The following is a 27,544-nucleotide window of genomic DNA, read 5'->3' as shown; positions in this document are numbered from 1 at the left end:
AGGTCTCTCTTGTAAATGAGACATTGAGTCTCAATGAGCCGACCTGTATAAATAAAGCTTCAATTACAAAGTCCTTTGTTTAAAGTTCCTTCAGCTGCCAGTGGGAGGTGCTGTGGCTCTATCAGTTGCTGAGCCTTTATATTGTTAGTTAGAAACTACAAATATAATGGCTCACTGTATTTCAGAATCAGAGAAACTTTATTAATCCAGGAGGGAAACTGAGTTGTCATAGCAGCAAATATACAAGAAACAACAAACACTCATATAAAGTGAGTGTAGAAACAGAGTTATGATAAATATTCAGATAAATACAGAAATATAGGTATAAATATACATACCAGTATAAAAAGGACAAGTTTCAATAAACCTTGGACACACACAATTAACAGGAGTAACATCCCCCATTAATCTGCCAACACGGACGATGATGCAATTATACACTGCAATCATCGAGTCCATCCTCACCTCCTCCATCACCGTGTGGTACGCTGGAGCCACTATCAGGGACAAACAGAGACTGCAGCGTGTTGTGCGCTCCTCTGAGAAGGTGATTGGCTGCAGACTCCCATCTCTGCAGGACCTGTACACCTCCAGGACACTGGGGCGTGCAGCTCGGATCACAGCTGACCCTTCTCACCCTGGACACAGTCTGTTTGACCTGCTCCCCTCAGGCAGGAGGCTCCAGTCCATTCGCACCAGAACCTCTCGCCATAAGAACAGTTTCTTCCCTTCTGCTGTTGGAGTAATGAACAATAACCGTATGACTGTTCCTACCACTAACACATGACCTACGCTGTGTTCACTGCATCATTCCATGTTTGGCACTGATCACCACATGCACTCATGTATATATCTATCTACTTAGCACTTTTAATTCTTATTCTTATTTTTATTTTTATGTCTATTTAAGCATTATATGACAGTATGTTCGCACTAAGTACTGCAGCAATTTCCTAATGTTGTAAACCTGCTCAACATTTGGCAATAAAACCCTTTCAGATTCTGATTTTCTACACCAATTTCTAAATCAAATTAATGACGTTCCTTTCAATAAACCTTGGACACACACGATTAACAGGAGTAACATCCCCCACTAATCTGCCTGTTAAACCTAACTAACTCAGCCTAGTCTTCCGTACATACTGGCGATGGGTAATTATGTACCTCCATACCGTCAGCTGTGAGGAAGACAATTCAATTCAATTTTCAATTCAATTTTATTTATATAACAAATCAAATCACAACAAAAGTCGCCTCAAGGCGCTTAACAGACAAACACAAACTGCCAATGGCTTCAGCCGCCTGACGCACAATAACTAGAAAGCAAATCACTACAACGCCTAATGCAGGTGAAACTGCTGAAACCTAACAGGGGAATAAGACTCCTGATTGAAACCAGCTGTGTGAAGCCACAGGCTTACTCTAAAAGGCAACAGCGAACCATAACACTCTCACCAATAAAACTATATATAAATAATCCAATAAAACCTACAAACTCTTCTGTTGACAAGTTGTTGTGGCTCCTCCAGCAAATGGCCGCAGCAGGCTAAACATGAGGACGCTGATGACGACAACAATAAACACATGAGATGCACTTCTGCACTATTTGCTCCTTTAATTCAACATGTTACTGTCCACTATACAAATCAGCACATCAAACTATTAAACAAATGCACAGACTGCACAAACACAATGACTGCAACTCACAAAGAATTACACCAATTACTACACCAAACTACAACATCGGCCTATGGCATCAATTAGTGCACAAAACATACATCAAGTTACAGTCAAAAATGCTTCAAAATGACTCAAGCTGGGGTCAACAGGTTTCCCCTCATGCTCACCCGACCTTTCTGCTCATCAGGTGCGGTGAACAGGTGAGTGCAACCACATTTATCACCTAACACGCCCACGAGTCACGCCCCACACCCGTGCACCAATACAAGGTGTGCATTTAAACCAACCCTCTTAATCCAAAACAAAAAGGAACAACTCATATGGCTCCTACACTTGTGCTCAAGAACTCAGTCCTGTATTTTAGGTTATTCTGAATAAATCGTTCATGCCCTCTCTTTGGAAAGAAGCTGTTGTGGTTCCTGGTCCTAAATCTAGTCGTCCAAAAGTTCTAAACGACCTTCTGATCCTCAGCACTTTCTATCAGGAGACAACACACCCAGGTCCCATTTGACGTTGTTCACTTGATGTTCTGAAGCCCAGTACGGACCTTAACACGGGCTCCATGTGGACATATTAGATTAACTGTTTTTTAAGACCAGTTTCTTAAATTACATGACGGTGTGATTTTTATTTTGTGCTTTTAGTGCAGAGAGAGTCTCTGTGGAGGTTGGATGTTCTCCCCGTATAAAAGACATATAAAAGACAATTGAAGAAAGGCTAACTAACATCTGGGCAATAAAACAGAATGGAATAGAGAATATTAGTATTCATACATATATAAAACTCTCTGTGACGACCTTTACAATGTTTTTGCAGGTGGAATGAGAGACGTGAATAAAGTGCAATATGCAGTAAATGGAACAATGTGCATTGATGTTACAGATCGTGAAAAGTAGTGAAGTGAATTTGTTCATAACAAGCAAAAATCAAATACCTTTGAAACTGACCACTAAATGCTAACCAGAGGTGTCAAAAGTGCACATTCTTACTAAAGTTTAGATACCTCGGGGGTCTGACCGTTGTTGTAGCGCTAACAAAGTACCAACGTAATCAGTGTAGGCAAACTAGATGATTCCTACAATTATATAATTATTAACAGCAAATTTAGACATGAAAGACTCTGTAACAACCTTTACGATCCACTTGCAAGGTTTCCACAGTCAATGATCCATGCAGGAACGTATTTCCACCTACTGTAGAGGTCACGTGTTTCCGGCTACTGTGGAGGTCCCAATATGGCGCTCCCCAGTGGCTGCAGCCAGACCCTTCTCGGTTAGTGTTGAGGTCGCAATATTAGCACCATTAGCAGGACACTGTGTGTGGCAAATGTTGGTAAATCACTTTGTGCACATAACTGAAATGTTCCCCTCTCAATGTTTAGCACTTTGACAGAGGAACAAAGAGAAAGTCCCACGTCTTCCACACAGTTTTCTCTGTGAAACTCCTCTTTCAAACCATCTGTCCTCTCTGTCCAAAATGTGAACATTGGCATCCTCGAAAGAGTGTCCTTTATCCTTAAGATGCAGATGGACAGCTGAATCTTGTCCTGTGGAGGTCGCTCTTCTGTGTTGTGCCATGCGCTTGTGAAGTGGCTGTTTGGTCTCTCCAATGTAGAGGTCTGGGCATTCCTCGCTGCACTGTACAGCATACACCACATTGTTAAGTCTGTGTTTTGGCGTTTTGGCTTTCGGGTGAACCAGTTTTTGTCTGAGTGTGTTGCTGGGTCTGAAGTACACCGGGATGTCATGCTTGGAGAAAACCCTCCTGAGTTTCTCTGATACACCGGCTACATAGGGGATGACAATGTTGTTGCGCCTGTCCTTCTTATCCTCCCTCGCTGGTGTCTGATCTTCTTTTCTGTGCCTCTTTGCTGACTTTAAAAACGCCCATTTAGGATAGCCGCACGTTTTGAGTGCTTCCTTTACATGTGTGTGTTCCTTCTTTTTCCCTTCAGGCTTAGAGGGAACATGTTCTGCCCGGTGGTGTAGGGTCCTAATTACAAAAACTGGTTCACCCGAAAGCCAAAACGCCAAAACACAGACTTAACAATGTGGTGTATGCCGTACAGTGCAGCGAGGAATGCCCAGACCTCTACATTGGAGAGACCAAACAGCCACTTCACAAGCGCATGGCACAACACAGAAGAGCGACCTCCACAGGACAAGATTCAGCTGTCCATCTGCATCTTAAGGATAAAGGACACTCTTTCGAGGATGCCAATGTTCACATTTTGGACAGAGAGGACAGATGGTTTGAAAGAGGAGTGAAAGAAGCCATCTATGTCCACTGTGAGCGACCATCTTTGAACAGAGGCGGTGGTTTACGACACCAACTCTCTGCCATCTATAATCCAGTTTTGAGATCCCTTCCCAGACGCCTTAAGGCCCACTCACATCCTGGGCCATCTGACCTCAGGAATTCGCATGATAAGGTGGGGCCAGGTTTCACAATGAACTCACCCGAAACTCTGGCTGATTGGGACCCACACCCAGTTCCACACCTTGGCTCAGGCGATTAGAGGATCATCAGGGGGTCCTTTTGTCCCTCTGTGGGGGGACACTCCCACCAGGGTTATATCTGGGACTCTCCACCATTTGACCTTAGAACTGAAGAAGCCTCTCGGATGAGAGGTGAAACGTCTTCAAGTAACTTAAAGAAGTCCAGACGCTTTTCTTTGCAAGCTCCTTTGACTACGATGACCTGGATGACTGAGAACCTTCACAGAAAAAAAAACTCTCAGGATTAACTCCTCTCTGTTTTACTTTCACAGTTCAACTGGGGAGGGTCTCCTATACTCTGCTCCTTAATTCAGGACACCATCAGGCCTTTATTACATTGAGGGCAGTGTCAATGTCTCTACAATAATTCTAGATTCTATGTTAACACATTTCTAAACTCTAAATCAACTAAACATTTCTACAAATCCCCCTTTTTATCTGCCCTAAGGCAGATAAAACTACACTAAATCTTTCACTATAATGTTTTCATACTGTGACTCCCCATTTCCCAAAAGTGGCATCATGATGAGTCTTACGAACAAGGCTCTGATACAAGGCACACAACAACACCCACGTGTCACTGATACTGCAATAAAAACAAACAAAGAAACCATAATTGACCTAATAAAACCTTTTCATTGCCCAAAGACAGAGGTCATCCACGCTTCCAGTGGGTTATCCAATCCCGAATGCTCATACATTGTGGTGAACAACGTCTTTAGGCCTTCCAGAACTCGGGTCACAGAGCAGTCGGGGACTGTGTTATTTGAAATAAAAGTACAATACATATCCCCAAACATCGCGCAGATGCCCCCTTTTTCTCCCAACAACATATCTAACGCCATCCGATTTTGTACTGCCATTAAAGATGTTGGACCCAACTGTTCAGCAAGCCCTTACATTTAATGACAGCACAAAGATCAAATGTATACGAGATTGTGGACCCTTTAACGTAGTCCAACTCTATACCGCCATAATAATCAAAACACTCATCTGATTGACCTGTTTCACTACGTTTGGTTCGCTTCACAGTGGCCTGTGATGGTGGTATCCCTGGAGTGGACTCAGATCTGTCTCTGGGCAATTCACTTTTTAAAAAAAATCACAGTTACAATTACAACAGTCACACCTAACACTACCGTTTCTCTCCAATTCCCCTCAACCAGCCTAGAGAAGTTAACATGAATTAAATGTAGATGAAAGGCTCGTCTGTTTACATCTCGACCTCGCGGAAGGCTTCTCTGCAGAGCATCAAATCTGCATGGCAAAGTGACACACTTTAGGTGATCTTCATCCTTGGGAAAAGTGGTGTCAACTATTTCCCAGTCTCCTAGTATTTGTGCTGTTCACAGAATCACAATTCCATCGCTGGACTTCCTCTGCGCTGTCACTTTTAGAGCTTGGCACGCTCTCTCCATCCCTTGAGTTGTCACGTCCAACGCTGCTGAAGATTTAAGGCAGAGCACGTCGTACACCTTAGTTGTCTTCCTCAATGTCAACGATGAATCTCTCATTTTATTTAAAATCCTGCTGTGGGAAGTCTCCTCTCAATCTCCTGGAAGCTCAGTAGCACAGCTCTCTGTGTGATGTCTGCTGTGCTGAAGATGATCTCTGATCCTCCTGAAGCCTCTCTCCTGGCCTCAGCTCCCATCTTGTGGACGATCCTCTCAGCCACTCCTTCTCGTCATGGCACCTCACGACATCTACAGATTAAAAATAACACTCCTCTCCCCACATGGCTTCCACCATGTGTCAACTCCCCAATGAGACATGTACAAGAATGTTGCACATTCTCTCTAAAACAATCTCCAGGGTTTCCCACTTGGAACAGCCATACTCCAACCTGTAACCCTGTGTAAAAACATTAATCAGCAGTTGCATGTTCAGCCTATTTAATTCCCAGCTCCACCTGGAGCCTGTATCCTGGAAGACAAATCTGTTAAATCAAACTTCACATTTGCAACCAACTGTAGATCATAAGAGTGATAAAGTATTCAGCATAAAAGACAAGTATCATGTGCAGGTTTTCTCCAATCATTAAATCACTATTATTACCATAATTTGTCCCAAATCATGAATCATCCCAATTTATTCCACTATTTAATCTGTGACTTCCCTTAAACAATGTCACTCCACCCATTTTATCACTATGAGCTCATATTCAACTTATTCCATAAACACTGCATCTTATTTGTTTCCTCATGTCACTTGTCTGTTTTCTGCTGAATCCTCCACATCCACTCTTAGAAAAAACAAACATTAGGAGCACACATGGATCATCCTGGTGGTCAGGCGCAGGTCGACAGGTTCCAGAGGTGCCGTAAAAGGCCATAAAATTAAGCCTGCTGTAAAAGGAATGACACTGGTTTCAACACAGGAAATTTCTCACGTTATTCACATCGTCAAAGTAACCTTCAACATTTTCCCAACAACACAGTGTAACAGCATCATCAATCCTGTAGTAGAGAAACAAACATCAACCAATTGTTCCGTTATAAATCACATCATCAAATCACATGAAGAACTGTAATGCTGTAGAAAAGAGATTGCAAATGTTAGCGCTGCGCAGATGTATACACACTTTCTCACAGTAATCTCTGTGAGCAACACCAGCCCATAAATAACACACCCCTGGTAGATTCACAAACACAGAATGTGGCCTTTACAAGTTAAATCGTCATGCAACCTCAGATGTTGCTGTCATCTTTCTGCTCCTGTAAAAAGAAATACATAAATTCATCCACCCTTTTGGCCTGTCTAGGTGGAGGTTAACTTTGAGTCGTGGTCAAGTCTTGTCAGCTTTTACCAGTCAGTCAGTTTGTTTTTATTTCCATTCATTCATTCATTCATCCATTCTTTCTTTCTTTGCTGATAGTGGAAACTATCGCCGCATTTGATTTCCACCCTCAGCAAAATGACGTCATTTCAAAAAGAAAAAGAAGAACTTTAGGTCGGATTACCTTGCTGAATCCTTTTTAGGCAGGGACTCTCATTTTCTAATTGTCCCAAATAAGTGGCTTTCTCCAGAGCCCATTTTAATGTGGAGAAACTCACTTGCAACAATTTTCTCGACGACGTGTAGCGCTTTTAATTCCCGACGTGCAGATCTGCTTAAAGAAAAGAAATTCACAAACAAAAATCAGTGCACTGTTCAAAAAATATAAATTAAATGAAAAATAACAGACAAAACTGAAAAACAAAAGTAAATAAAAATACAGAAGCCCGGTCTTAGGACTTGTCACAGAATATTCTTTTTCTTATAGGTGAGAAAACACCAAATCTAAAACTTGGTTCCCCATACTTCAGAAACAAAAACAAAACAAAACAAAACCAAAAAATCTGCTAGTTTCACTCTTTTAAACTCTGGCTGCAGGATTCTGTTCACCCCTGCTATCATGTTCCCCAAAATAATACTAATTAAGTCGTCTATGTATCATTTCTCAACCCACTCAATAAACCAGACAGGATGATAGTAACAGTATTACGTTCTTAAAATTGTTTTTGATCCTAATGAGTTTCATTACATGTGTGTGTGTGTGTGTGTGTTTATGTTAGTCGGGTTAATACATTTTCTATTTCTATGTATCCTTTTATGTACCTTCCCCCTTTTTTCTGAAACAAAACTCTGTTCACTCCAAATTTAGTTTCAGAAACATCTAAATGAAAAACTCTGTCATAGTCAGGCACAGCTAAACCCAAAATGCTTGCAGGTTACCATCGGCAACCACACTGTGTGTTGTTAACCCCTTCTAAAAGTACCCTCTTTGGATGTGTGCGACTTTGTGTATGATTTTGTGTTATCTCTAGTGCATATCATGTGCATATGTGGTGTCACTTTCCATTTTTCTAACAGTTCACTTGCATACCTCAGTGCTTGTCTTCCTCCCCATTTTGTGGTGGTCTGGACACTGTGTCAATCCTCCACTCCCAGGCAGTCGTTTGTCTCCCTGGATTCCTTAACCCAATTTGATTCCCCAAACTAAAACAGCAGCCTCAGTTCTCTTCTGCTCCTTTCTCTCCGTTCTTCTCTCCCACTTTTCTGTCCAATGGCAGTCAGTTCTTTTCAGCTTTGTCCCGTGTATCTCTTTGTCCCACTGTCTCTTTCATTGCCATCTCGCTCCAAACATGGCAAATGTCAAACTCAGACAGTCCTCTCAAAAGTCCTTCACACATAGTGAGGTTGCAGCTTGCTGGAAACGCATCTCCATCCATCCAATCTAGATGGTGGATCTTCTCTTTCTGATGCCGTTTGCCCACAGCGCTGCTGGACCTCTCTGCTCAGAACTCTGGTATTGTCTCTTGGACTGCTGTCCACTTTTGATGTTCATGCTCGTGCTTTCTGGAACTGCACTCGGTGTCTTCAGGGAGAGATTAGCTTCCTTGGAGCTTGCTTGTTCAGGATGAGGACGGGAAGCTGCAAAACAATTCAGCCAAAAATTCTGGCTGGGTGTTTCTATTTTATTTTTCTAATGATTTTAACCTATAATTTTCTTCCGACTGCTGCCTGTGGAGAATTAATCCAGGTCCGTTCCCCACCTGTAAATGACAGACTGAGAGACTTTCATTATTCACTGTGACTGCAGATGTTTTCATCACTACTAAAGGAACACATCTCTACTTATTTTGTTTTGACCTCTACTGACTTCAAACCCCAAAAATGAAATTTTTATTTGATCTTGACCGCAAACACAAAAAATCTTCTTGATGTTGTTATTAATTCTTTTCATCCACAACACTCCAAATTATGTTTTTGTTTTGTGTCCAGCAGGGGAAGAAGGTGACCTGTAGTGTCACTGCTTCCCCCAGTTGGAGACAATTTCCCACTCACACTTTCACACTTTTTATTTTCTCTGTTTTCATCATTTTCTTTTTTACGTCATTGTTTTACACCCACACATTAACCTGTTAACTCACTCCTCCAACCTCATTTTCCTTTCACCCCAACAGCTCTCATACAGTCAGTAATCAAATTCTCCATTCATCCTTAAATACTTGATCACCTTTAAATGTCACTATTAGTTTGATCAATTTATTTATCATTACTTTGACGCTAATCCACTTTTAATTTGCTTTATTTACTTTAGTTCATTTTCTCCTATTTGATCACTATGATTTCTTGACTATTATTATTTCACAGAAAATCAACTAATCTACTTTATCACCCTATTTGTTATCAAGGAATTCACACACACACTCGCAGGCTGGTCACTAGCCCCCACCTTTTCTTTCTCTCTCACACACACACACATTTTACTCCTCGTTCGTTCCGCCTGTTAACGAACGAGGCTGGCTCAAAAACACTTCATACTTCTTGCAGTCCCATACAAACTTTCTGCGAGGCACTTCTGCTGATTCAGGACAACGCCCTAATCAAAACAAAGAGCGGGTGCCGTCCGCTCTTATACACCTCAACCTAACTAGGACAATTAGGCTCACGATCTTCAGATCGCGCCACATTTGCCTCATGAATTATTCAAACTGCGCCACGGACTGGATACCGCAGTTTCTCTTCCCCATAAAAAATAAAACCAAATTAAACCCCCCAATTGACTTCACAGTTTGCAACAATTCGCGACACGGCCTCCTGCCGCAATTTCTGCACACCACAAACACACTTTTAGACACAAATTATTCTTGTTACTTTAATTGACTCCCGTACTTCAGACGAGACGCCGACTCTAACGGCGCTTTCACACACACTACACACCTCTAACTATCTTTCTCTCTCTCCCTTTTTTTTTTTTTTTACACCACAGAGTAATACACCCAATTCAGCCCGTCTATCTCTATGTGGCTCCAAATACCCTCTTTATTTAATTTAACACTCGTCAGGGGACAGGCAAACAACAATTTCAACCACTGAAACGAGAAATACAACCTTTTTCAACCTATTTAACCTTATTTAACCTTATTTAACCTTTTTCTCTTACTATTCTTAGGACTCAACCTTTGTTCGCAAAATGTGTCTTGTTCTATGTTCTAGTCCAGAATAAATGTAAACCCGTGATTACACAGACGTTTCAGTGTTATTCTGTAGCTATGCGGGAGTCCTCAGTTCCCAAGTCACCACCTCAGCTAACCAGACGCCGCTGGACCTGACTGCGCGTCCACAGGCAGGGGGGTTGCCACACCATGAACAAAACCAATATCGACAGGTCCACTAGGCATCAACCTTTGATCCTAAAATGTGTCTTTGCTCTAATGTCCTCCCATTCACACATCAACCGTCACTGTCACCATGTTCATATTTCACACACAGAAACACTACAAGCGCGTCTCACCAGCAGAAACACACACAGAAACCTCTGAGCTCACCTTTGAAAATGCAAGCGCACCACAAGCCAGATTCTATTTCACCTCTATTTCAGATACTACACTTTGGCCGCGTTTTGAAAGTTTTTCCACATTTCTTGCAACAGAAGCCAGTCATAGACAAAATTAATTATGTAGGGTAAAAGTGGGCTGCACCCTGGTCTCAACGTAGAATGTGATTAGTATCTTGCTAGAAAATTCCTATAACACTTGAATTCAGCCTCAACTTATGTTGTTAGTATCTTGCGCCGAAAACCAGACACCGACAATTTAATGTGAAAATACGTGGAATACATTTGGAAAGCCCAATATGCACATTTGGTATTTATAATACAACAGGCTGTGCTTACCTTTTGATGTTTGGACCGTCCTCTGTTCGCTTCGTCGCACGATCTCACCACAGGCCAAATCTGCCCCTTCCTCAGCACACCAAAGATCCGGGTCACCGACACCAAGTTGTTGAATTCTCCCAGTTCTTTGAATCTTTGGGCTGAAGGAAGGACACTTACTCGGTGTATAAATGCTCAATCAACAATCCTTTATTTCCATACAATTTTCACACAATGAGCATAAAAACCATCATGATGGGGAGAGATGCAGAGAGGGTGACAGCAAGTCTCAAAATGGCGATGTGTTACACAGCTTTTTATACTTTCTACTGGCCCCCACCTGGTCGTTAACCTAAACATTCACAGTCCCTTATCTGTCATGGTGCCTAAGTTATGACCTCGGGCTCCCTGTCTTTCTACCTCCTACAAGAGTGGGGGCACAGAATGTTGTTTGCTCTTGCTGTTACCGGCCCAAGGTCCTTCGCACGCAACATTCTCAGAAAATGATTTAAGCACTCTGACATGACAAGAAAACAGTCTAAAACATTCACAGCAGATAAATGGTGGCGCCCACCTGTCTAACAGAACCCAAAGATGGTCACATTCTTTTAATCCCCAAAGATATACTTGAACATTTCTCTAACATACTACGAAAATATACTGCGAAGATGGTCATGTTCTTTAACATAAAAATATAAGGAAACCTAAGCTACATACTTTGCACACAACCTAGTGATAGGTTTGTAGCTTGAACCTATTCGCTGGAACGTTGAAGACAATATAATTACACAGCAAAGCAAGACACGAAGTAGGCAAAGTTCTTCATGTTTCTCGTGCACGGGAGAGAACCGGACAAACGCCGTTCCTTCGCTTGACCCCAGTTGCTCTCGTCCGCTCCCCCGTAACACTGCTCTTTTATTGAGGTTATATGAATATGCATAGGTTCATTAACATACGACGTCTACATACAAACAAAGAGTATCTTGCCTGTGTGTGTGTGTGTGTGTGTGTGTGTGTGTGTGTGTGTGTGTGTGTGTGTGTGTGTGTGGGGTCAGAGTGTGACCCCATAAATGACTTCCCTAAACCATCTAAACAAAAGGCACTTAGACTAAAACTGATATAGCCACGTTTATCCTACCGTAAAACAATAAAACAAGGTACGACCTCTTCCCATGCTCCCAGGATGTAGGTGTGGATTCCAGAACACTCTGAATGCACACCAAGCCTTTGCAGCCTGCTAAAGATCACACATCCTATCACTACACAATTGATTATACACCTCTAAGCATATATAAGTAGATATTTCTAAGCATAAATGACAATCAACATTACAAAACCTAAAACCTAGACTAAGGAATATATTTATGTTCTACAGCTGTTTAACATAATTCGTCTACCTTGACTATGGGTATAAGATAACATAGTTTAAAATACTGATCTCACAATACCAGTTTACAGGTTTTTATCCTTGCTATTATTAGTTTGAATACATTACAGTAATGCTCTAATTTAATTTATCCTTTTGTTTATTTTACTTTTTTTGCTGTCTCTCCCTTTCATCTGTCTGGGTGGTGGCAGCCACAGTGGTTGCAGCTAATCATTCTGTGTCGGGCGTTCTCTGTGTCTTACAGTCACGTACAAAGTGTCCCTTTTTTCCACACTTCCAGCATGTAGTACTAAAACCACTGCTTGGTGTGTGTCTAAACCTGCCTCTACCTCTTGCTCTTCCACTATGCATTCCTTTCTTTTGGATTATTCCTGCTCCGGCTTGTTGTTTTTCTAAACATCTCTCATCAGGTGTTAATTTTGCTTGTTTATTCTCCATTTTCAAAGATTTTGCTGGGCCGTCACTGGCACGCTTGACTTCAGAGTGGTTTACTGATACGGCCTTCAACTCCACCCTAAAAGTCAAGCGGTATAAGTTTTATGAGATGAAACTCAACCGTTCTCCTTTGTCACCAGTACGTGAGCCTCAAGCAAAGAAAACGAAAATAGAAGTACTTCAGCAGCGTATTGTGCTGTAAAATCAACTTACTTCCAGACACATACACATATAGACATTTGCGCGCTAATTTGTCACGAATAGGGATGGGTATCGTTTAGGTTTTATCCGATACCGGTGCCAAACCGGTACTTTTGAAACGGTGCCGGTGCTTAAACGGTGCTCGAACCGGTGCTTAAAGAATGGAGAACACAAACTTTGTTCAAAAACCTCTCATGTTTAGCTGTTTGTTTGTAAAAAGATAACAATGTTAGCCTTTTCTGCAGCTATGGGGCATATATGGTATCACTCTTGGCTGGAAGCAGTGCTTAAACATTGGAAAAAACACAAACTTTGTCCAAAAACCTCTCATGTTTAGCTGTTTTCCACTTTTTCTTTCGTCATTTTAGCCTTTTTGGCCAGGGTGAAGGGAGTATCTGCCATCAAACAAGAAGACAGCCGCATGTAACTACGACGGTGTTTGCTAGTTCACCTTACATGCATTAAAACCTTCTCGGTGGTTTTATACATCAAAATAGTGTTTCTCACCCTCACATGTCTCACTGGTGGTTTGGATCGCCAGACTGAATCCCACCGCCGTGGATCAGACTATAAACCTGGTCTAAGAGGGCTGTGCACAGACTTCGGTGCTGGCTCCCCACGGCGTCAGGAATCAGTGCTGGATCCTGGAACAGAGTCACAGATAACAGTTCTGATGTTTCTGCCCCGGCTACGAAGGACCGAAATAAATGTCAAGAGATTTATTCTAAATGACACTTCTTCAGCGGAGAGTCAGAGAGTGGAGACACACACGCTGCAGATTTTACTTGCAAGGGCGGTCACAGAACGCTCACACTCTTTATTTATACACAAGAAAAATGAAAACATTTGTTCAGTGGAGTGTTGATACATGAGCATGTGCGTATGTGATTGTGTGTGTGTGTGTGTGTGTGTGTGTGTGTGTGTGTGTGTGTGTGTGTGTGTGTACTTGTTTTCATGACATCTTAGGACAATTTTATGATAACACACTCACAAAATGAGGACGCTCAGAAAAATGAGGACATTTTTGAGGTCCTCATTTTTCTGAGCCTTCTAAAGTGTTCTAGAGGCTCCCAACATGCTCCCAAACCAAAAATCTCGAAAGTCCTGAAACATCACAATTTTATGAAAAAGTGTGTTTAAGTGTGTTTAGCGTTTTTCCTCATTTTCAGTTTTCGCACCTACTGGCCAGTTTTGGAACTTAACACACTTTAAACACACTTTCAGTGACGTCACTCTACGAGTCCTCATATTGTAGGTGTGTCAGACACAATAACACATTTGACCCAGGTTATACCCTTCTGGGGCTTAGCGGACACATGCGTGGACAGCACCTTTTAGCTCTTATGTCCACAGTCGTATTCAATGTTGAAATGGAGGTGAACTTTATTTGAATCATTCGTGGAATAATAACATATAAGATTTGAGGCTTCTAAAAATTGTTCGTTCAAACCTTGCCAATTAAACAATCATTCTAACACATATCAAAAACTTTTCCCATTTTTATACATTTTAGGGTGAGCTATAAGCAAGGGTAACAACAGTTAAATCAGGCAAATCTTGACAAAAATGAAGGTTTTTAGATTCAGTTATCAGTGCCTGCACATCTTGGTTTTTTTTGTTGTTGACAAAATGTCTCGAAATATAAAGTTTCAACATTTGTCTAATTATAGTACTATTAATTAATGAGTCTTACTTCTCAAGATCAATGCACAAATTTTCTGACCTTCACTATGCAGAATGATGTGTGTGCAGATTTTGACCCTTGAAGAGTTTATATTAATCTGCATTAATATAATTGCATCTGCAATCTGCAGTTGAACTTGGAGATTCCTGCCGCTGTCATCTGATTCAGTATGATCATCAGGCTCAGTCTCGACTCTGTGTATCTACAAGAATTGATGAAAAAAGTCAACACTTCATTATATTTTAAATTCAACTTACCTTATACTTTTTACAATATAGTATAAAATGCATATTGCTTCTTTAAAAACTAATAACACACTATTAAAAACTGCAGAATGCACAATTCCAGCTTCATTTAGTAATTAAATTAGTAAATAAAAGTGAGTAATTAAGTCACTTAATTAACTAAGCAACTGTAAATGTCACAGTATGCAGCAGTACAATTCAATTTCAATTCAATTTTATTTATATAGCGCCAAATCACAAAAAAAAGTCGCCTCAAGGCCCTTCATAGGTACAGAGAAAAACCCAACAATCATATGACCACCTATGAGCAAGCACTTTGGCAACAGTGGGAAGGAAAAACTCCCTTTTAACAGGAAGAAACCTCTGGCAGAACCAGGCTCAGGGAGGGGCGGCCATCTGTTGCAACCAGTTGGGGTGAGAGAAGGAAAACAGGATGAAAGACATGCTGTGGAAGAGAGACAGAGGTTAATAACAGATATGATTCAATGCAGAGAGGTCTATTAACACATACTGAGTTATAAAGGTGACTGGAAAGGAAAAACTCAATGCATCATGGGAATTCCCAGCAGCCTACGTCTATTGCAGCATAACTAAGGGAGGATTCAGGGTCACCTGGTCCAGCCCTAACTATATGCTTTAGCAAAAAGGAAAGTTTTAAGCCTAATCTTGAAAGTAGAGATAGTGTCTGTCTCCTGAATCAAGGCTGCCGGGGGATTCCCATGATGCACTGAGTTTTTTCCTTTCCAGTCACCTTTCTCACTCACTATGTGTTAATAGACCTCTCTGCACTGAATCATACTTATTAGTTATTAATCCACAGCATGTCTTATTAATCCACAGCATGGCTTACAAAAGTATTCGGCCCCCTTGAACTTTCCCACATTTTGTCACATTACAGCCACAAACATGAATCAATTTTATTGGAATTCCACCTGAAAGACCAATACAAAGTGGTGTACACGTGAGAAGTGGAACGAAAATCATACATGATTCCAAACATTTTTTACAAATAAATAACTGAAAACTGGGGTGTGCGTAATTATTCAGCCCCCCGAGTCAATACTTTGTAGAACCACCTTTTGCTGCAATTGGATTCCATTAAAATTGATTCATGTTTGTGGCAGTAATGTGACAAAATGTGGAAAAGGGGGACGAATACATTTGCAAGCCACTGTAAGTACACAGAGAGATAATGAGGGGATGAGGAACAGCTGGGACAAATCAGACCTAACAAGACAAGGGGAAACAAAACTAGACACACTGGATATAGGAAAAGGACTTTCACAATAAAACAGACATAACAAGGGTAATCTAATAAACAAATGAACTTAGCTAACCTAAAGAACTTATAAATAAACATCCACTTCCAAACAAACTAAAACTTAAAACGCTGGGTCAACAGACCCAGGAAAGTGACAGTAAAATCATTTATTATACACATTATACTTATTTTCTTAAATTGCTTATCTATTATCTGTATTTTCACCTGGGGGTCTAGGGGTGCTGCTCTTCTTTTCATAACAAATTAGGACATGTTTATGATAACACACTGACAATATCAAGACAAATTTGGCCTTACTCCATCAGTGAACAGCATGCCCATGCTAACTTAAACTAGACCAGCAAGCTAACCACATGTGTACCAAGTGTTACTTAACAATAGGTACCAAACAAATTAACGGAACGAAATTAACTGTAACAGCAGTTTGCAAAACATTGTGACAGTTCTCAAGTGTTCCTACCTCAAATACAGCACGTGTTGCTGTGTTTTTGTTGTTAAATGGACGAGGAGAGTCCGTGGCTGGTGAGAGGATGCAGCATTTCGTCAGTGGAGCATAGAACGACGTCTGTGATTGGTCAACAAGTGAGTAAAGCTGCATCTGATTGTTCGAAAGCCTCAACCAAAGAGCTGCTGGTCACGGCAAGATACCAACTCGCTTGAGCTCTGCGTGAACGGCACATCTGGGACCTTCAGCACTCAGGAGAGATTTATCTTGACGTATGTATTTACCTTTGATATCCATGATTCGACGCACACTTCGCAAGGTAAAGTTGTATGTTTAACAAGCTAATTAACGTTAGTTAAACGGAATTAAAACAATGCACAATCGATTTGAACAAACTGAAAGTGGTGAATGATGATAAATGTTAAAAAATTACTTAAGATTTATCTTCAACAATAGATATTAGAAGTTAAATTTAACTGTTCTTAAATTCCCACTGGAGTTAAAGGGACCTGCGGCCTAGCATGTGCTCTGCATCTTCAACTGCAGAGACAGTCAGCCTAAGCTCTTTTTAAGTGTAGCTAACTGCAACACACATTTTTTTCAACACAAGATATGTTTGGGGGGATTTAAATGATAATATTAATGTTTTCGTATTTAGCACAAATCAATAGTATTATAGTTATTCGCTCACGGTCTGGGTTTCTGGCCCAGCGTTTCTGACTTTATTCTAAAGTTTTTGAGTTTCTTATGTTTGGTGGTGGGTTAGCTGACTTTGGCATAACGTTATTAACATCGTTTTAAGGAATTTATGTTAGGGCTGTATATTACCACGTTTGTATTTTCATGCCATGTTTCCTGTTTTATTTTGAAAGAGTCTGTTGTGTTCAGTTCATTAATCTCACTTCCCTGTTGTGTCAATAGAATCATTTGTGCGAGCTACTACCCTGCTGTCCCTCCATCCTGTCTCAACCTCCAACAGGAAAATAGAAGTCCTCATATGGTAGGACCAGTAATTGTAGTGTGTGTTACATTGTTCTCATATTGTTTTAAGCTGTGAAGGAAAATGAGTGTGTTTAAGTAGAAGTCCTCATATGGTAGGACCAGTGATTGTAGTGTGTGTGTTACACTGTCCTCATATTGTTGGGTAGCAGAACTGTACGGTGTTAAGTTTCTATAGAATCTGTTATAAGGAAGTTAGATCCTTCTGTAATAATATTCACTGATACAAATATGATCTGTAGTTAATTATCTAGTCGGGATTTACAGTACAGAATGTTTCTGACGTTATATTGTTGTCTTTTGTTGCAGACACCAAGTGCTGAGGTCCTGTCTCAACCTCCTTCAGACCAATTGGTGAGTGACATACCCACTTCATTCTTTCAACAGGTTACACATTCTTTTTTTGTATTTGGTATCAAGTATATGTGTCAGTTGGGCCTAGTGCATAAATGAAATGCACTTTGATTGTATTAAAACAATCAGTATGAGTCAAAGTTAACCAAAATCAACATTAGCATTAGGAGAAAGTAATTGTCTATACCATTTGTTAGTCCAAACTTTCCCTTAAAGCATCAGCTTGATCTTTATTCTGACTACATTTGATATTTTTGTCCTTTTACACATGTTTTTGTCCATTTAACCTCCCGCTGATCAGTTTACATGATTTAATTTCTGGGGAAATAGATGGCTTTACATCAGTGTTGGGTTTAGAGCTTTTATTGACAACAGCAGGAGAAGAAGAAGTCAGGAACATGAACTCTACATGTGTTCAGTCGTCATGTCCTCATATTGTTTTAAGCTGTGAAGGACATGAGTGTGTTTCAGTTGCCTTCCTCGTGTGGTGGGACCAGTGATTGTAATGTGTGTTACATTGTCCTCATATTGTTTTAAGCTGTGAAGGACATGAGTGTGTTTAAGTAGAAGTCCTCATATGGTAGGACCAGTGATTGTAGTGTGTGTGTTACACTGTCCTCATATTGTTGGGTAGCAGAACTGTACTGTGTTAAGTTTCTATAGAATCTGGTATAAGGAAGTCAGATCCTTCTGTAATAATGTTCACTCATACAAATATGATCTGTAGTTAATTATCTAGTCGGGATTTACAGTACAGAATGTTTCTGACATTATATTGTTGTCTTTTGTTGCAGACACCAAGTGCTGAGGTCCTGTCTCAACCTTGTACAGACCAATTGGTGAGTGACATACCCACTTCATTCTTCCAACAGGTTACACATTATTTTTTTGTATTTGGTATCAAGTATATGTGTCAGTTGGGTCTAGTGCATAAATGAAATGCACTTTGATTGTATTAAAACAATCAGTTTGAGTCAAAGTTAACCAAAATCAACATTAGCATTAGGAGAAAGTAATTGTCTATACCATTTGTTAGTCCAAACATTCCCTTAAAGCATCAGCTTGATCTTTATTCTGACTACATTTGATATTTTTGTCCCTTTACACATGTTTTTGTCCATTTAACCTCCCGCTGATCAGTTTACATGATTTAATTTCTTGGGAAATAGATGGCTTTACATCAGTGTTGGGTTTAGAGCTTTTATTGACAACAGCAGGAGAAGTAAGAAGTCAGGAACATGAACTCTACATGTGTTCAGTCGCCATGTCCTCATATTGTTTTAAGCTGTGAAGGACATGAGTGTGTTTCAGTTGCCTTCCTCGTGTGGTGGGACCAGTGATTGTAATGTGTGTTACATTGTCCTCATATTGTTTTAAGCTGTGAAGGACATGAGTGTGTTTAAGTAGAAGTCCTCATATGGTAGGACCAGTGATTGTAGTGTGTGTGTTACACTGTCCTCATATTGTTGGGTAGCAGAACTGTACAGTGTTAAGTTTCTATAGAATCTGGTATAAGGAAGTCAGATCCTTCTGTAATAATGTTCACTCATACAAATATGATCTGTAGTTAATTATCTAGTCGGGATTTACAGTACAGAATGTTTCTGACATTATATTGTTGTCTTTTGTTGCAGACACCAAGTGCTGAGGTCCTGTCTCAACCTCCTTCAGACCAATTGGTGAGTGACATACCCACTTCATTCTTCCAACAGGTTACACATTCTTTTTTTGTATTTGGTATCAAGTATATGTGTCAGTTGGGCCTAGTGCATAAATGAAATGCACTTTGATTGTATTAAAACAATCAGTTTGAGTCAAAGTTAACCAAAATCAACATTAGCATTAGGAGAAAGTAATTGTCTACACCATTTGTTAGTCCAAACTTTCCCTTAAAGCATCAGCTTGATCTTTATTCTGACTACATTTGATATTTTTGTCCTTTTACACATGTTTTTGTCCATTTAACCTCCCACTGATCAGTTTACATGATTTAATTTCTGGGGAAATAGATGGCTTTACATCAGTGTTGGGTTTAGAGCTTTTATTGACAACAGCAGGAGAAGTAAGAAGTCAGGAACATGAACTCTACATGTGTTCAGTCGTCATGTCCTCATATTGTTTTAAGCTTTGAAGGACATGAGTGTGTTTAAGTAGAAGTCCTCATATGGTAGGACCAGTGATTGTAGTGTGTGTGTTACATTGTCCTCATATTGTTGGGTAGCAGAACTGTACAGTGTTAAGTTTCTATAGAATCTGGTATAAGGAAGTCAGATCCTTCTGTAATAATGTTCACTCATACAAATATGATCTGTAGTTAATTATCTAGTCGGGTAGCAGAACTGAATGTTTCTGACATTATATTGTTGTCTTTTGTTGCAGACACCAAGTGCTGAGGTCCTGTCTCAACTTTGTACAGACCAATTGGTGAGTGACACACCCACTTCATTCTTCCAACAGGTTACACATTATTTTTTTGTATTTGGTATCAAGTATAGGTGTCAGTTGGGCCTAGTGCATAAATGAAATCCACTTTGATTGTATTAAAACAATCAGTTTGAGTCAAAGTTAACCAAAATCAACATTAGCATTAGGAGAAAGTAATTGTCTATACCATATGTTAGTCCAAACTTTCCCTTAAAGCATCAGCTTGATCTTTATTCTGACTACATTTGATATTTTTGTCCTTTTACACATGTTTTTTTCCATTTAACCTCCCACTGATCAGTTTACATGATTTAATTTCTTGGGAAATAGATGGCTTTACATCAGTGTTGGGTTTAGAGCTTTTATTGACAACAGCAGGAGAAGTAAGAAGTCAGGAACATGAACTCTACATGTGTTCAGTCGTTATGTCCTCATATTGTTTTAAGCTGTGAAGGACATGAGTGTGTTTAAGTAGAAGTCCTCATATGGTAGGACCAGTGATTGTAGTGTGTGTGTTACATTGTCCTCATATTGTTTTAAGCTGTGAAGGACATGAGGACATGGGCCCTCTGACCACCACCAGTAGGCAACGGGTGAAGTGTCTTGCCCAAGGACACAATGACCAAGACTGTCGGAGCCGGGGCTCGAACCGGCAACCTTCCGATTACAACTCTTGAGCCCCTTAGCCCCTTAATTTTAGAATTACACACTGCCCAACGCTGACTTTTCCTACAATGCAGAGAAAAAAGCAAACAGACCTATTGCATGCATTGATTCTCATATTTCACTGTTACTTTTCAAAGGCTCAAGGACCAAGTATTCTGGGGTTCCAAGCCACACGCTTTACTCAGCTGCCCTGGACAACATGAAGGGCACCTCTGCCTCAATCACCCTGGACAACAAAAACATTAGCAACACTTCACCAAGAAGGGGTAAACGCACCCAAATACAAAATGTTTTAGCTGAATATACTTGTGATCAAAGGACAAGTTTATTGTTTTCAGACATGACACTATTGAGAGCTTTTATCATAAATCCTTTCATCTCATTTGATTCCCAGCAGAACACAGCACTTCAAATGGTTCATTCCAAGCATCCTTAAAGGAGCAATAAGCAATATCTTTTCACTGCTAGGTGTGCTGTTGTGCACTGCCTGTAAACCAAACCAAAGTCTATGGCTGGAGATCAACACAGAGAGAGGGATTATGAGTTCATGCTGTACTCCAGATGTAATTACACCTCTAGTTCTTCACATAGCCATTTTTAATTCCTTCAACCTAAGTATGATGAATTGTGCTTATTGCGCCTTTAAAGTGCTCCAGTAGAAAGCAAGGTTTAAGAACATTTTGCATTCACATTAAGATATTTTCTTTTGTTTCCATTTATGACAGCTGGGAAGGTGAGAATCAAGTGGACAAATGATGAAGTGAAGGTTGCTGAGCGGCACGTTTCACTTCATAACAAGCTGCAAAGTACCAGGTAAAAAGGAATGTGACTGCTGCCTCCAAGCAGAGCCGGCAGCTCTGAAAGGCAGAGACTGGGTTCTCATAAGGTACTACATCCACAACAGGATCATAGCATTAAAAGAAAGATGCAAGAAAGAAAGAAACAAGCAAGAGAGATACTTTGTTACTTCCACAGTAATGTCAGTATTGCAGTTTTCTGTATTGCATTGTTCTTACTCATAAATCTGTGTTTTATGCTGGGTGCTTTTTGCAATTAAATGATAAGAAAGGCAGATAATGTTCCACGTTTTTATTCACATGAACATTCACTACAAAATGAATTAATGCATTACAATATTAAGACTTAAAAAGTAGACTGACCACATTTGACCTATGTCTTTTTTTAAGTCTCTACACAGCTCAGATTTACTGTTTTATTAACACATAAATGTCTGATATTTCTGTCAGAAGTTACCCGACTGGTGAGCATTACTATTGTGCATCCATGCCTATTATATTGTAATCTCAAAAGGAGCCAAGCTAAAAATACAAAACCTACCCTTACCTGGTCCTTATAAGTCATGTATACTTGAAAATTATGTGTTTCCATGGGCTTCACAATTCACCTAAACATGAAATATCAGTGTGTGACCTTATGGTACTCATAAGTCACATAAACCTGACAGTGTCCTCACAAGTAGCAGTAAATTCAGGTTTGACCAAAATTTAGCCCTAGCCAAAATCTCAACAGATGGGCGTGTTCCTGGAAGCATGGGTCAAACCTTTTGTGATTCCCATGCCTCTAGGACCTTCGGAAAGGCACGTTCCCATTTGTCACATTTTTGTCATACGTGCTGATATATCACGAAAACACGTATGCGTGTGTGTGTGTGTGTGTGTGTGTGCAAGGTCAGAGCTGCTTGTTTGACTTCTTTCTATCGCTGTGGGAAGATTCAGATAGAAATATCAGAACACGTTTTATAAAGAACAATCAGTTCTAAACAAGGAAAAGGTCATCATGCAGTACTCTATCACAAGTAAACTTATATCATTAAAAGATTATACTGACTACTCAGTACAATTTTCCATTAACACCACCTTTCCTGATTCAGAGAGAGGGGACCCTGATTAACTGTGTAGTGTTCTTCCTCACAGTTTTTTTGATAAATGTACGACTTTAATGCGAAACATTCAGAGTTTTTTCTCTTTTTGTGTTTGTTTGAAGCTGCTTCCTGTTGGCAAAGATTAGAAAAAGTGAAGCAACAGTGAGTCCTAGTACAGTCCCAGCACTGAAGTCCCTGCTGCTCTTTATACTGGATGTGCTGCATCACTGACTGACCGCTGATGAAGAGTCTCTGGAAACACTCGTTTATCTCCTCTGCTCTTCCTTTGTCACTCTGCAGGAGCTGATGATTGTAAACATGACGGTGTGTGTGCTGAGAGAGGAGGAGCTGTGTCCTGATGATCCAGAGAGGTTGAAGCAGCAGCAGCTTGTGTGTAGAGACGCTCTGACTGGGCCATGTTACTGGGAGGTGGAGAGGAGAGCTTCATCCAGCAGTGACTGACAGAGGAATGAGAAGAAGTGCAGATGACTGTCAGTGCTGCAGAGTGAACTGCTCTGAGAACAGCTCCACTGTCAGACACAATGTAGAGTCCAGCATCATCCCTGTGTGTCCCTCTGGATCTGACAGAGGATCATCAGTGTATCTGGACTGCTCTGCTGCTGCTCTGTCCTTCTACAGTCTCTGCACAGTCTCTGTCTGACTCTGGCTTCAGACCCTCCTGGATCAAACTCACCTGGAAAGACTTTCAAACATCACTCAATAGATTTGAATACAGAATATATTTGATATATACTGTAGATGTACTGTAGAGTTGCAGTTTGTCACTTGTAAATACAGTCTGTGAGCAGCTATGAGCTGAAAGATCTTTCTAGAAACATGAAATGTTTTCACACTTCTGTTGCTTTTTCATATATTTCCACAACATTAATATTGATCCCACCTGTCTCACCTGTTTCATGCTTTTATACATAATAACAGGACACGTGTGATCTGAGCGCTGCTGTGGTTGCTGTGCTGCACGTCTTCATTTAGATAACAGAGACATCTAGTGGTTCAGAGGGAGAACTGCAGGAGGTGGAGCTGTGTTTTAGCATGGAAAACTTTTTATCTTTTAGGCGCAGATACAAATATGACAAGTATCAGTGTAAGATACAAAAGGTCACATCAGTCAGCAGAGGGAACAGTGATCTCACAGCAATGTAAGAATAGAAACATAACAGTGAATCTGGACATGTACACAGATGGAAGCAAACAAACAGGATGTAACACTACATTAAAGCCACAAATGGGAAGAAAACAAAGCCAAAGGAAAATATATTTGATCTCAGGAATCCAAATCAGATGCTTTAGAGCAGGGGTCGGCAACCCTGGGCACGCGTGTCACAGCTGGCACGTGAAGGGTTAACTGATGGCACGACCATAGCTGGACTGACCATCGGGCATACGGATGGTGATTTTTTGTTTTTATGAGCCGATTATGTTTTTTGTTTTTTTCTAACAGTATAAATGATGGAAGGTGGTGGATTGGCCGGATGCTGGTTGATGTGTAAAAATAAGTCAGTTGTTTGGTGGTGGCTATGGCTTAGCTTCCACAGAGGCAACAGGTGGATGAGAGAAGGTGAGGCAGGAGGAGCAGAGACCCGAGGCGGCCGCATTTTCTCACTTTATTTAAAATACTGGTTTATAGGATTTGCAAATGATTGCATTCTGTTCTTAATCATATTTAACACAGCGGATCAAATGTAGGGAAGTGGGTGTTATATTCAGATTGTGGGATAAATTTAGGAAATGTAAAACTTTTGATGTTAATGTTGTTTATTTGCAGGGTTTAAAAATAAATGTGTTTACTGTTTGAAACTCATACTTGGCCTTCTACTCTTCATGGCTACTTAACCAAGCTAACAGGGTGGACAGTCTGAGGAGCTGGGAAAGAAAAGCGTCTGAACTGCTTTAAGTTTCTTGAAGACGTTTTATCCAAGAAGTTTCTTCAGTTCTGAGAGCGACTGGTGGAGAATCCCAGGTTTAGGTCCCGTGTGAGTGTCCCCCTAAGAGGGTCATGGACTCCCTATTGATCCTCTGCCTAATCACACGAGCCAAGGTCTGAAAACGGGTGTAGGTCACAATCAGCCAAGGGCTGTATCCCAATTCAGGGTCTGCAGCCTCAAAGGCCGCATTTTAAGGCCGATTACGTCACAGCGACGCGACGAAGGCTGTCCCAATTCGAAGGCTGCTCGAAATGCGGCCTTCAAATGCGTCCTTCATTTTCCTGAATTTTAAGGATTTGGCGGTGTGTAGACTTCATAACCCAACATATCCCAGACTCCATAGCGCAGCGGTGGGTGTGGATAATTTTGCCGCAAAATACGGAAGAAGAGTAAACTTTTAAAGTAAGCACTGAATATTATGTCACTTACTTATGTGCAAATGTTTAATAATAAAGGACATTAAAACATTACTGTTGGCCACATGTTGGCAAAGTTATGTGACATTAGCGATGTTTGTGCTTTCAGCGTTTACTTGGTTTCAAAGCCTTTACTTTAAAATATACGCTGTTCAATAGTCGACCTTAATCTTACAGAGAATGTGATGATTTTATGGATAATTAAAGTCAGTCATATATCCACAAACACAACAAGCTGAAAGTCAGTGATGCTGCTCGGTTTGCAGTCCTGAATATCACGGCACAAGCAGGATTCACTGCACTGTTAATGTTAGCTATGTTATATTGTTGCCTCTGTTCGGTGGTGTCGAGCCAAACGGACTTTAACGTGTGTTTGAACGAGCTGACGGTTCACTCGTTAAGCTGAAAGAAAGATGCTTTAAGTACATAAAACATTCATGAATCTGATCGATCAATAATATCTTCCCAGCACTCGATATCTCATAGTTTTACATATCAGCCAACATTATTGTCTACATGCTCATAAATATAGAAGTGACTTGGCTATTATAACATATTGCAAGTTAAAGTAATACTGCACTGCACGTAAAGTAAGTAACATCTTGTATGAGGTGATTAGGGTCAGCAGTACTGTGTATGGGAGCCTAAAGCAAAGTTAACTGCACCAGTACCAGCTTCACAACATATTGTATATTATACGTTTCTACCTTTTTGTAATATGTCATCTGTCATGTTTAGATGCAGTGACAATTGCACATTTGGAGTCGTGGTCATATGTGGTTTTTATATACAGGGTATTTTTTATTTTTTTTTAATTGTCATTTTTTTCTATTTTTCTTGTTTGTTTGCACATCATTATTGTGTGAATATTGCATATGTAACATTATTTTTATTGTTAATATTATTATTAGATACCAAAGATACAATTTGATTAAGGGTTTTCCTGTCAAAATGTCAATAAAAATGCAATTACACGCGTAAACAATAGGATCAAAATACACTTTTAAAAAGTCTATTGATCAAATACTGATTTTCAAAACATTCTAGAGGAAAATAGAGATAAAATAATCTGAATACTAACAGTGATCTTGGATGATGATGGAGGCTTGAATGGATTATTCTGTTTCAATCAATAGGTTCATATCTATGACAATAATTTGATAAGTTTAACAGGTTGGTTTAGGCCTGGCAATACAGCAAATATTCACAAACTTTTGTTTTTGAAGAATGTTGATCTTTTTTGGGATGAAGCTATCTGGCAACATGACACAGCCCTTTAACCTCATCTGTATGTCTATCATGTGGCTATGGTACTGGGTTTTGGTTTGATGCATATGCAGGTTACAGCTGGGGAATGGCAGTATGTTGTGGATTGATTTGGCATGTTCAACCACTGTTACACCAAACTCTCTCACTTATAACATGATCAAGGCCTCTTACCCAGTGTCATGGATTTTCTGTAGTTTTGGGGACACAGGTCCAAAGTCTGAGGCAGTAAGTCAGATCAAAGAAGGCAATGATTCTAAAATGGGAGTTTACTCGTGTCATTGTATATATCCAGGAATATGTGCCTGAGGATAGTTGTCATGAAATCAATATTAAATCAAAGTATTCCTTAATTCCCACAGCTGGCATGAGTTCTCCAAAGCTGCCTGCTGTCTCAGGATCTGTCTCCAAAAAGAACCAGGGAGCGCTAACATGTTATGTTCTAAACTGATGAAGAAAATGCACATTAAACATAGTATAAACTTACTATGTTAAGTAATGTGAAGAGGATGCCTTTAGCTGCTATTGGGTTGGTTCCTTGATCAGTGCAATACAGAATCATTCATCTGGTTTGATGTAATGTCCTTAAAACACGTCAAAATGAGGCTCTGTAGTCTGTGTGGCCTCCACATGCCTGTATGACCTCACTACAACACCTGGGCATGCTCCTGATGAAGTGGCAGATGGTCTCCTGATGGATCTCCTCCCAGACTCCAGGACTAAATAATCTGCCAACTCCTGGACAGTCTGTGGTGCAGTTGGTGGATGGAGTGAGACATAATGTCCCAGATGTCCTCAAATGGATTCAGGTCTGGGGAATGGGCGGGCCAGTCCACAGCATCAATGCCTTCGTCTTGCAGGAACTGCTGACACACTCCAGCCACATGAGGTCTAGCGTTGTCTTGCATTAGGAGGAACCCGGGGCCACCCGCACCAGCATATAGTCTCACAAGGGGTCTGAGGATCTAATTTCATCACCTAATGGCAGTCAGGCTACCTCTGCCGAGCAGATGGAGGGCTGTGCAGCTCCCCAAAGAAATGCCACCCCACACCATTAGTGACCCACTGCCCAACCATTATGCTGGAGGATGTT

General features: G+C 40.5%; 1 protein-coding gene and 1 long non-coding RNA gene across 3 annotated transcripts in view; both read left to right on the top strand.

The window, feature by feature from the left end:
- The window catches only part of LOC148105779 (protein NLRC3-like), a 342,596-nt gene that overhangs the window by 197,116 nt on the left and 117,936 nt on the right, over window positions 1-27,544 (top strand). The gene's annotated exons all lie outside the window — the stretch shown is intronic.
- LOC148105785 (uncharacterized) lies at window positions 20,230-22,610 on the top strand. The gene is made up of 3 exons (XR_015718612.1): window positions 20,230-20,275; window positions 21,079-21,207; window positions 21,667-22,610. It is a non-coding gene; the product is annotated as an uncharacterized LOC148105785 (long non-coding RNA).

The sequence above is a fragment of the Neolamprologus brichardi genome, chromosome 3 (genome assembly GCF_056152115.1).
Source record: "Neolamprologus brichardi isolate AB-2024 chromosome 3, ASM5615211v1, whole genome shotgun sequence".
NCBI lineage: Eukaryota > Metazoa > Chordata > Actinopteri > Cichliformes > Cichlidae > Neolamprologus > Neolamprologus brichardi.
Note: the sequence above shows the minus strand (reverse complement) of the source record. Positions and strands in the feature narration are given on the sequence as shown.